The sequence below is a fragment of the Pyxicephalus adspersus genome, chromosome 3 (assembly GCF_032062135.1).
Source record: "Pyxicephalus adspersus chromosome 3, UCB_Pads_2.0, whole genome shotgun sequence".
Taxonomy (NCBI): domain Eukaryota; kingdom Metazoa; phylum Chordata; class Amphibia; order Anura; family Pyxicephalidae; genus Pyxicephalus; species Pyxicephalus adspersus.
The window spans coordinates 129032443-129044641 of record NC_092860.1 but is presented as its reverse complement, the minus strand read 5'-3'; the positions used below and the strand labels follow the sequence as shown (position 1 = coordinate 129044641).

Below are 12199 nucleotides of genomic sequence, written 5' to 3'. Positions count from 1 at the left end.
TATATTTTTTCCTGCATGTTGGCCAGCTGGGGCACTGATATACATTATTAGCATTCAGAGCTACCTAATGAAACGCTCTTCTATAGTCTGAACACCTCAAGTCTCTAGCGGCTTATTGTAAGCTCATATGCAAACATCTTCTCTTTTAATGTTCGGCCTGAGATTGTAACCACAGTAGCAATAGAATCTATTTTCGCTTCTGTCAATATCGCTTTAGTGTGTATTCATATATATCTATATATATAACCTTTTGTCCTTTCTTTTACAATTTTCTGTATTATTTATGATGCCAAATAGATATTATTTCTAAAAAAAAAACATATTCCTATTGCTTTTATTGATCTGGCTGTTTTACATGATGTTTTTTTTTTCCTTTCTCATATAAACTGTTGAAATATATTATAACATAATACCAAACAAATAACATAAAAAACCTGGAGCAAAGGCAGGGCACCTGCAACCAATTAGGTTTTAACCTTTAAATTAAATGAGTAATGCGATTGGTTGGTATAAGCAGTGGCTCTACCTTTGCTTTATTTGTCTTTTATCAGCCTGTATATTTATACACCACTGGAAATATTTTTTTCTAGAAATTTTCCAATACTGGAATTTACCAGCACTATGCAAGATAATTTAGGACAAAGCCTGTTGCTCCTTTTAGACTCTACCTGGTGCTCCCATTATCTTAGAGATCCATCTTCTCCCGTCTATGGCATGCTAAACTAAAATTCAGCTTTGCTGAAAACAAACCACTAGTGTTACAGGGTGCAGTGTCTTACACTGGAGCAAGATTCCTCGATTGACAATATTCACTTATGGTACAGAGCTTTATATTCATTCATCATATAATTAAACCTAGTGTTCAACACAGAAAGTTTTTCAAGCTCAATGGAAATACACTGTAGGTGGGTGGTAGCCCCTGTATTGTGTTGGGAGATGCACCCAGCTAAAAATGGGTGGGAAGAACACTAAAACCCTTATAGCTCCCTCCAATAGGTGAAGCATGGTATGGAGCACTCTGCTGTTGGGGATTGTACACATGAACCTACGCTGTTTGTTTTTCAGCAAAGCCAAATTTTAGTATAGCATGCTATAAAAGGGAAGGGAATTTATTCCGTTCATCAGTCCTTACATTTGGCAGGTGAGTACTAGGTAGAGTCTACCAGGAACAAAGTGATATAGTGGACTCTGTCCTAAATTATAGTACTGGTGAATTCCCGATTTGCATACCCAAAGTCTTTCCTCCATGACCACCAGTCAGTGTTCATTCTTTAAGACTGCCTTGGATCTGATCGGTGGTGAAATGACTCTATTAGGTTGGCATTCCGATATCAAACCATTTATTGTCCAGTGTTTCCCTGAAACGCTCATCACATCCCAAAAGACAATACAATAAGGCACAACAGTGTACTGTATATTTGTGTTGTGGGAGGTTGCCAATCTATGGCAACGGCACTTCAACACACATAAACTGCCCTCTTCAACACAACACACATGCCCCGTAGCTCACCACAACAGACAGGTATGCAATGTGGCGTAATGATATGAAAAATGGAGCACCACTTTGTGCATAGAGATGTGTTGACATTCCATTAAAAATGAACAAAATGCCTGGCAGAACATAACACATGAAAATATGTGCACTGTATTGGGGTATTGGCGCCTAGTATCTCAAGACCTTTGAGGAGAACATGTAAATCCAAACAATTTCCAAGTAATTTAAATAAAAAAGCAACAGTAAATAAAATAAAAAGAAAACTATATTTATTAGCAGGCTACAATGCTCTTTTCATGCATATCATTTTTCTACGCTTTCCTTTATACTCTCAAAATGTTCATTATGAGCATGTTTTATAAGCTCTACGCTGGTTTTATGTGGCCCCTGTTAATCAGTGTTCAGCATCTACAGATAAAACATTGTGGTGATCATTCATTATGTTTTGTGTCACTGTACATTGGAAAGTTTGCCGGTAGACACACTGATAAATACCGCTAGCAGCCAATAAAGGTTCCGAGTTGTGTAAGTGTCAGTTATGGGATGATAAATCGTGCCCGTAGTAAGAGCCTTAGTTTTTAATTAGGCCTTTGAGATTTTCACTCTGATAACTGAAACATGACTACAGTACGTTATTACCAGATCACAGTTTAAAAACGAGTGTGTGCTATAGATTTCCATAAATACCAATGCAAGGAAAATAATAGTCCAATTTGTAAAGCAGGAAGAAAGAGAAGTGTTATAGGATAACTGTCATGGTGGAGGGATACACTCGCTTGTTAGTAACTTATCTGGAATTGCTTTAGTCTGTCCCCAACTGACCTAAACCTAAAGTGTATTTAAAGGCAAAGTTTTGGATGAAGTAGGGAACAGTGGCAGACATAGCCAACAATGGGCCCCTATGCAGAACTGCCTTGGAGCCAGGTCTGGTCTGCACCTCCCCATATCCTCCCTTGGTAGAAAATGTTAAACCTTTATGGCTGTCCATATTTATTTATATCTTCATGTCCTGGTGCCCATTATCACTAAGGCAGAAGATTTGGAAAACTCATCATTTGATGTTATTATCAGGGAGAACAACATGTGAGGAAAAACCCACCCACAAAAAGGATATTTTTTTAACTTTGGAGAGATTTCCTCTATTTCCCGTGGTGTCCTTGTGAAATAAAGTGAAAGGAAATAACCCTATGGGGTGCAGGCAGCAAAAAATAGCCTGATATAGAGTTTAACCAATCCTGCTGTACACAAAACTTTCAAAAATATACAAGAATACTTTGGAAATCACTAGAAAAGAAGCTATTTATTAAGATAGCTTTTGAACATTTCTTGTATGTCTGATGTATAACATGTCTGTACTGCTGTAATCTGAGAGCTGACATTTCATAATCTTTAAAGTGTTTTCTGCCCTAAGGAAAAACTGGAACGCAGTTCACACCTATCATAGTCCCTTCCAGATTCACATTTTTCTTAGACTATCAGTACATTCACATTGCTTTACATGCACTTCATTTTCAGCACTGTGTGTATTTGTTTTATATTATGAATTATTCCTATATAGGGTGCAAAATGTTGCACCCATCCAAAGCCTTTAGGTTCTGTTTAGCTAGTCTTGCATCCAAATAGGCAGAAGCACTGCTTGGTTCTGGACCTCCCTGCACATTATGATACATCAGAAACACACTTCTGAGCACAGCATTGAAGCTGATAGGAGATTTTTTTAAAATAAATACATAACAGGGATTTTTTCTTCTGTCTGGGGTTCAGCTTTAAAAAATGCGTTAAAGACGTTCACATTATTATGATTACATAGACATAAGTAAAATGTGAAAATACAATTCAAACTAACTGAATGAACAATTGTGATGTTACTTGAACATATTACAAAAAAAAAAAACTCTGTCTGTGCATACATACTTGGTCTTTTAGCAATACACCCTCCCTGTTATTCTATCCTGCAAGTCGATTGACTTTAGATTCCCCTACAGTGCCAGTACTCATGTAGGGATAATAGCGGCAATTTATACCACTTGATGAGCAATTTGGTGCTCTTGTCAACTTTTTACTGGTAAGGTGATTCTCAGATCATCACAGCAAACACTTCTGTCTCTCTCTCTCTCCCTGCTATTTTTTTTTTCCTATAGCTTTTCATCTTTTCACATGTTTTTATTGGAATCAAATTTGTAGAGAACTATTATTAATAGCTATTAGTGATGTAATGTGCACCTTTTAAAATCTGTGAGAGAGGAGGAGAAAAAGAAGAAGACCGGCATACAAAGACGATAGGGGAGAATGATGAAAGACTAAGGGGAAATGGAAGGAAATAGGAGGTAGAAATAAAGTAATGAAGGAGTGATGGCAAAAGAAAGTACGAAAACATAGAAGGACCCCAAACAATAGATATAATAAAAACTGGGAAATAAAGAAAGAGTGGAAGGATGTTCAACAACAGTGAAAAGGGGAAGTAAAAAGAGTAAGAAGGAGGATGGAGAATTATAACAAGGAAGGATGTGCAACAGCAAAGAATAGAAGAGCAAAGGGAAGAGAAGAAAATATAGCATTGGAGAAAAAAAGGAAAAGAAGAAAGTACAACAGAAACAAATGAAGAAGAGAGTAGGGGGGTGGGAGTATACAAAAACAGAACAACAGTAAAGAAAAGGAAAAATAGAATGAAAGGAGAATAGGAAGAAGGAAAAAAACAACAGAGAGAAAGAAATGAAAACAGAGAAGGGGCAAATACAAAGGGAGATGAAAAAGTAAGATTGAAAGAAAAGAGGAAAGTATAATGGTAGAGAAAGGACTATAAAGAAGTAGAATAAAGGAGCAAAATAAAGGAAAAAAAAGGGCGAGAGAAAAGAAAAGAGTGCATCAGGGAAAAGGGAACATTAAAAAGAAGAAATATGGTAAAGGAAGATTAACAGAGAAAGTGGAAATAAAAAGAGAATATGAAATTAAATGAATAAGGATAGAGAGTGGAATATTATTATAAATTAATATTTAATACTAGTATTAAAAAGCAAGAGACCAAATAGAGGGTCTGTAGGACAAGTGAGGGAAAGGAAATAAATGGATAAAAATATTGGAAGGAATTATGGGAATATGAAAATATAGAAAAAAAGATAAAATGGGGGCGAATAAGATAACAACAGGCAGAAAGGTATACAAGAACAATGAAGAAAGAAGGGGGATAAAAGGCAACAAAAAATGTGGAAATAAAGAGAAAATGTAAGATGGAGACAGAAAAATTAAGAGGAAGGAAGGAAGTTGGAGAACTGAGAAAAGTAAAGTAAAGAAAGGAGATTAGGAGTAATAGAGAACCAGACCACAAAAAAAAGGGGGAAGAAAAAGGAAGAGAGGGGAAAGAAGTAAGAATGTACGAGAAAGGGGGATTGAGAGGAAGAAAGCCTGACAACAGAAACTGGTAAAAGAGAAGAGACATAGAGAGAAAGAAAGAAGTATAGAAATATAACAGAAAAATAATATTATAATTAGAGTAAAAGGAAGCATTGTATTGATAGACTCACTTAAAAAGACAAGCTCTGGTTTTTACTCTAATTGCTTTGCTATTCATTTACTGTGGATTTGCTTTGCAATTTGCTACAAACACTACAGTGTGGGAAGAATGTGGATAGAGGTGTCAGTGACATCCCCGCATACCAGTCTGTGTAATTCCACCAACTAGACTCCCCTGTCCCAATGTTATCAGATGGAACAAAAGATCGGAGTTGCTCTTAACCATTTCTCATGCATGCCTCACTAATTTTCAGAGGGATGATTTACTTTTTCATTATATGTCCTCTCTCTGTGGAAGTCTTTTTGATTCCCTCCCCTGCTATTCCAGCAAGTCATAAACGGATAAAAGAAAATTCTCAGCTAAAGCTGTTTGGGCTCTACTATAGCCATGGCTGCTCATATTCCTTTTTTTCCCTTAGAGGATAAGATCACTTACAATTCAGTGTGAAGATCAAACGTTTAAACAAAAGCCGCTCTATTTTGGCACAGTGTATAGGCCCAGCTAACTTGTGGTCTCATCTAGCACATTTCTTCATTGTAAAATTCCTCAAGGCCACATCATTTTCTTATTAACCATCTTTTTTATATTCATTAAACGAAAATTAATAGAAATGAGCCGAACCCATTTTAAATATAACTATATATTTTCATAGCCTGAAATTTAATTGTGCACATGTAATATTATTACCGAAAGGCTAGAAATAGGCGCCTCAGTCATTCTTTTTCAACATAATTCCTTTTTATATTTTTGAAATGCGGTCATGCAATAGATTCAGTCATCACAGCAGAAGGTTATAAATGTTAAACTGACATGCAAGTTAATGAAAGAAAATATATTGGCCACGTTTGTAGGGTGCACCCATGACCCATGGTCTGTACTGGGCCACTGAAGCTGAATAAATTCTGTAAATTTTCACTTCAATTATCCAATCATGTGAAAAGCCAACTCCTGTTTACTTTTTGTATTTACACAATTGGATAGTTTAGGTGGATATTCACCTAGTTTAATGTGTGAGGATTCCAAGCTTCATATGTCACATAAAGCAATTATGAGGATGATCACATTGTGACATCAGTAAAGATAAACTTTAGAACTTTTTATAGATTCAACATGTTAAAGTTATATCAAGCCAAAAAATTCAGATTGTTAGCGAGCAGTCCCATGTTTTGGAAACCAAAGTTTAAAAAAGTGGTGGAAGGGATCTAATTATTCCTCCAAGCCCCAGAATAGTAGTCTGATGGATTATTGGCTTCCACCATTGCAATCAACACTTTTTTATCCACTCATATGCACCTTGTAATGTTGTGTGTGCTTATATAAAGCAAGTGTGGCCAAATACCAAGGCATATGCAAGAATTTGAATATTTATATTTATATTTTATTAGATATACAGTCTTAAATTTTATAACTGTTCATGCATTCTGGTGTAGGGTGCACATGTACATGTGTGAACATGAAGTCCCTCTGGGTTTATTAGAAAAACACCTGCATTAACGTTGATAATGTTTAAAATCGTACAACTTCTGAGTGTGCATTACAGAGTGAAAAAACAGAGCCGTGTAGTTATTTACAGTATTTTGTTTTAGTTGCAAGGTTTTGATACTTTTATGGCCAGTTAGGATCCTCAAACTATGCAAAGGTTAATAATAGGATATATTTAAATCATTTAGTAAGTCTGCATCATTCTAATCATATTAATTTATTCTCTTACCAACTTTTTACTTTACGGGTAGAACGGGAAAGGGTTAAAACCTTTGCCATGTATATTGCTGTCTGTGTTTATGGGGATTATCAAGCCACTAGATAATAGGGGTATCCTCCCCATGGAAGCACAGATAGTAGTATACATTAGCAGAGGTTCTAATCCTTACTCGCTCTACTAAGCAAAAATGTCCTTATGGGGGAGAATTACTTTACTTCTTATTCAGATCACAACACAGTAAATATTCATGCACATGCTGGATTATTGTCACCCGAGATGAACAGTAGTAGTCGTTTCCCATGTGTACAGCAGCCCCCAACATTGCTTATCAGTCCACCCTGGCAGATCAATGAATGAGTGAGCAGGAACGACCACAGCAAGGTGCCACTTGCTCGTACCCTCCTCCAACCTAGAACAGAACACGGCGGTGTGTAGAGCGCCTTTTTGCTCCCCTGCCACTGGAAACAATTACAAAAGATATATTTGTCTTAGGTCTGTATGGGACATTAGTAAGGAAGAGAAAAGGGTGATTGGAATTCCTCTCCCTTAAAAAAGCAAAATGAACACTGACTACTCTAGCACTATGGGAACCCTAACATTAGACCATTATGATACATTATTTTTAACAATAGCCTGCCTACTTCCACCTTTACCTGCTTTTATTGGACAATAGAACCATCCGTCATAGGTAATGGGTGAATAGGAACAGGCAGATCATAGGAGGAAGCAGTCAAGCTATTGACACTATAAAAAAAACTGAAAAAAAAAAAGAAACTCAGGTAGCTATCTAAAGATATACAGGTATTGGCAAAGCTTGTTTAGTACCCTTAGGTTACTTACAGGTTTTCTTTAAGACTGAATATTCGAATTCTTGCATTATCTCCTTTGTGGTTGATTCTTTTCAAACCTACTGGTTTAAGTAACCTAGTTCTTACCAGTTCTTTACAAATGCTAATGTCACAATTTGAAAGTCAGTTCAAGCTACAAAGCTTTCCTTATGTTAAGGTGGTATGTGTGTATATGATGCACATTTACCTCTCAGGCCCTAATGAAGGGAGGGATAGGGGATTCGTATCAAAAGGAGCAGCAAACAGGGCCGTAGCATTGTTTTGATGTAAACCAACATAAGACACACACTTGTATCTGTTGATTTATTTAGTTTTCTTTTCAACCTTTACCTCCACCCATTGCCCCATTTTCTCTGCTTTGTATTTTTAAGCCTAAAAAGAAAAGGGCTAAGAACACAATAATGAACAAAGCTTACATGTTAAATAGAATCTTTGTAACCGTAATGATGATAGTTACATGTGTTAGAAAAAAAAACCTTTGTTCTTCTGCCCTTTGTGTTCCTCTGTTTACCTTTCTGCTCACACCCAGACAAGTCCCGCATGTCAGATGATTCTCCGATTTGTAGAACATCAGAGGTTTGCATAAGAGAGCTGTTGACCTTCAGACAACCGTTAGATCATCAGAGTAGGCGCACAGTTTATTTTGATATGGTGTATTGCCACCTTTTCATATTTTAATTCATCGTTTACTCTAACAGAAGGCCTTTTGTACTTCCAATTACTATACCATAGGCCTGATGATGTTAGATGAAACATTAAAACAAATTTTGTTAAATAAATCTGCATGAAGTTGCATTTAGTGTACTAGTGGGCTGCATAATATTCATGTTAGAGAAGTACAGGTCCATAAAACACTCTTATATAAATTACAAGGTGCGCAAGATGTTCCCATATTGTGAAGACTTTACATATCCATGTTTTAATAGATTGGTACAAAGCATACTTCAACCCATAGCAGCCATTCACAGCCTAAACCTTTGTTAATCACAGTAAAATAATGTGACCTGCACAAAATAATGGCTGTCAAGACCCTTTATAGGGTTACATGGTGGCAATACCATAGTCCCAACATAGTCAGCACTGATTAGTTGATAAGGCAGGGTCTTTTCCTTCTCCCGTGTCACTCTGTATTTTTCTATCATATGCAATACCTATTTAATGCACAGCGCTGCATAATATGTTGGCGCTATATAAATCCTATTTAAAATAATAATAATAATAAGGCAGTCCATGCTGTTGACTTAAACAGAGCAGTCCTCTCCCTGACCTGTGGAAATTGGAAGCAACAGGTGACTGGCACATGATGGAAGCACAGTTTTGCCAAGTTTTTAAATGGTCCTGCATTCAAGCCAGAACTTGGGTATGGGTCCACTTTAGTTCAGCTTTTTACTGGCTGTGAGTTACAACTTTTCATTTTTTTTGGTCATTTTTTTTTCAAAGCTGATATCTGTGTGTTGGTCTGGCATTAGTGCACCTGCTGATGTTTTATTCACTACCTGGCCAAAAAGCACACACTCTAATATTTAATTGGACATCTTTTAGAATTCACTGTTGTGACATTGCATAAGCATAGTCACCATTTTTTTGAGATCCCGAATTGATGATGTGAAATTTGGACTAGTGTGTAGTCTTCTCCAGCATACCCCAAAGACTGTCAATGGGTGAAAATTATGCATCATGCTCCCTAGATCACACCTTTTAATTTTGAGCCTGTTTAATTCAGGTACTGTCATTTTGGAGAATACTTGTGCCATCAAGAAAACAGAAAAAAATCCATTAGTGAAAAAACTTGGTCATTCTGTATATTTAGGTAGTCAGGTGACCTCATTTTTGGGCAATGTGTCATTGGTAAACCTAGACCAGACAGAGTGAAGCAACCTCCGATTATAACACTGCCTTCTTTCCCCTTAGGCTTGTAAATTTTTTTGGCCAGGCAGTGTTTTTTTATATTGCCTCCAATGTTACTCATACACAGTGGATGAACATCTAACAACATGTCATGAATTCCATAATCTTCCACCATTGATGTGTGTGTAATGTCTACCCACCCCTAAAGAACAGCTGTACCCTTCATCCATCCATGTGGAAAATTTTAGTTGTTGAATGTTCCGCCATTACGTATAGGAAACATAGCCATTTATCGAGCTAGGGATTGCGGTTCAATATTTTATCACCTAACTTTCTAAAAGATAAAAGAATAAAATATCAGCTTTGAGTTAATCCAATCCTATAAAAAAATGCATTATTCAAATCATTGTTTCCCAAACCATATAAAGAAAGATCAAGAAAGTGAAGGATGAGCTTAGTTTGATACACATGTCCTATACATTTTCCTTTTTTTCTATAGGCTTTTGACTATCACAAGCTTTATCTGCCTTGTGTTAAGCTCAGCATTACATTATTTATTAGGGTGTGGAGGCAGCAGACAGATGTAATAAAGTAAAGCATCTCTACACCACAGTGTGAAAATAAACACATCCTTTTCAATAAAAAAAGAAAGAAAAAAACACAAGCATAATAAAGCCTTTTCCAAAACATTAAAAGATAAAAGTTTGCACAGGAATGAATTATTGATAACCTGTGTTAAACTGTTTCATAGATGGACAGTTCATTATTTATATGCTTTTGTGGTTGGCTTATGATCCGTGCTTTGTCTTGTAGTAATCATAAATATGAAAGGGATAAACTTGCATTATTTAGACATAGATGCTTCATTGCTGATCACTGTTACTGATCTTATACTGTTATGTTATAAAATAGGAAGTTTGCATTCATGTAAATTACCCCCCTTTTTTTTAACCCTAGGACAAATATGATTTTTAATAAACCTATAGGGAATATAAAAAAAATAAATATTTGATTATTACATTTGATTAATACATATTAATGCATTCTCTTCTAACACCAACACATAAGTTTTTTTTTTTTTTTATTATCCGTGTAACAAAGTATCACTACCTATTGATCCTGCCAGCAATCCAATTTTTTTTTTTTTTTAAGAGTGATAGCACTGTTTGTTCCCGTGAAATTGCATGGTAGCATTGTCACCCCATGGACAGAGTAGTCTAAGGGGGGTACACACGGCCGGGATCTTCTGACAGTTTTGATCTGAATACCCAAAACACTGCACACATATTAATGGTATTCTGCTCTACAAATCATGATCAGAATTCTGGTTCATGTTTACACAACACGTTTGATTAGGATTTACCAACACTTTGTTTAACCAATCAATGGGAAGAAAATTGGTTAATTATGATCAGCTGGAAGTAGATTTTGCCTTGGGTTTACCATAAATCTGATCAAACCCATAAAAATACAGATCTACTCTCAGGATCAACAGATTTAAAAATGTGTTGAAAGAAAGACTTGGGCCAGCAAAACATATTGTGGTAATAATCATGATATTCATAATTCCACTTTATTAAATTCATATTTCTATCTCTACCATACCCCAAACTTTTCTGACTTGTCACAGTAGGGAAAACTAAACTCCATTCAAATACTAATAAAATCATCATTTGGCTTTTAAGTTTTTCAAACACAATTTATGGTTTAGTCTTAAAGCTAAGCCAGCCAGAAGCAACAGGTGCCCTTACCATAATGCCAAACTTGCACATTTAGGTAAAGCAACATTTGAATATGCCCTCCTGCAGCAATCACAGTTCTCTTCTTTCTGTTCTTCACTGCTTCCATGTTCTCAGATTCTCAAATCTTTCCAACTATATTCTTTCTTGGACAATTGGATAGTCTTACAACTCACTGAACATAAGTAGAAAGTTCTCACTGCACACAAGCTGAATGAAGGGTATAATAGGTAAAACTTATACTAAACAGGGAGTTAGAAAAAAATATATTCTATAGTAAAACTGTACCTACAAGCAAGTTTTTAATTGACATGCAACAGTCCCCTATTCCAAAGTAATCTCAGGGGAATCTCATTCCTTATAACCATTAAAAAACTCACTGTGAATGGCCAAACTTTCACTGTTACAAAAATGAGTATTTCATGTAACCTAAAGCTGAACTCCAGACACATAAAAAAATGGATAATGCATACAACTGTGTACAGACTGGGAAAGAAAGGGGCTAAGCTAGAGACCAGTTAGCTCTTCTTCATTAATGTGTGTGCTGACAGTAAAGTAGAGAAATGATGTTATGATTCTCTTGCTGCTCCTTTATCGTTTAATCATAGGCAGGGAGGTCATGTAGAAGTATCAGGTCACAAGGCTGGCGGTGCTGTCTACTAAGACTATGTACATGCCACTATGTGGCAAACCAAAACAAATTATTTAACCCCCCACCCACACCATATGTATTTTGGTGAGTTAGCTAGCTGTTCAGCTTGATGGGTTAAAGAAGGTAGGTGGGTAAGGAGTATCCTTTGGGCTGAATTCACACAGAGCCACTATGGACCGGCAAGTTGATGGCCGCATGGCCCCTTTAACCCACCAGTGGTAAGCATTTACCCACTGAATGAATGAGAGCTCCTTCTGCTAGGGATAGCAAGGGTTACAAGGGGAAGCCCACTGAATGAATGGGAGCTCCTTCTGCTAGGGATAGCAAGGGTTACAAGGGGAAGCCCACTGAATGAATGGGAGCTCCTTCTGCTAGGGATAGCAAGGGTTACAAGAGGAAACAGC

The 12199-nt window shown here is 36.5% G+C and overlaps 1 protein-coding gene across 6 annotated transcripts in view; it reads left to right on the top strand.

Moving 5' to 3' along the window:
* The window catches only part of PCDH7 (protocadherin 7), a 509564-nt gene that overhangs the window by 17220 nt on the left and 480145 nt on the right, over positions 1-12199 (top strand). The window lies entirely within an intron of this gene.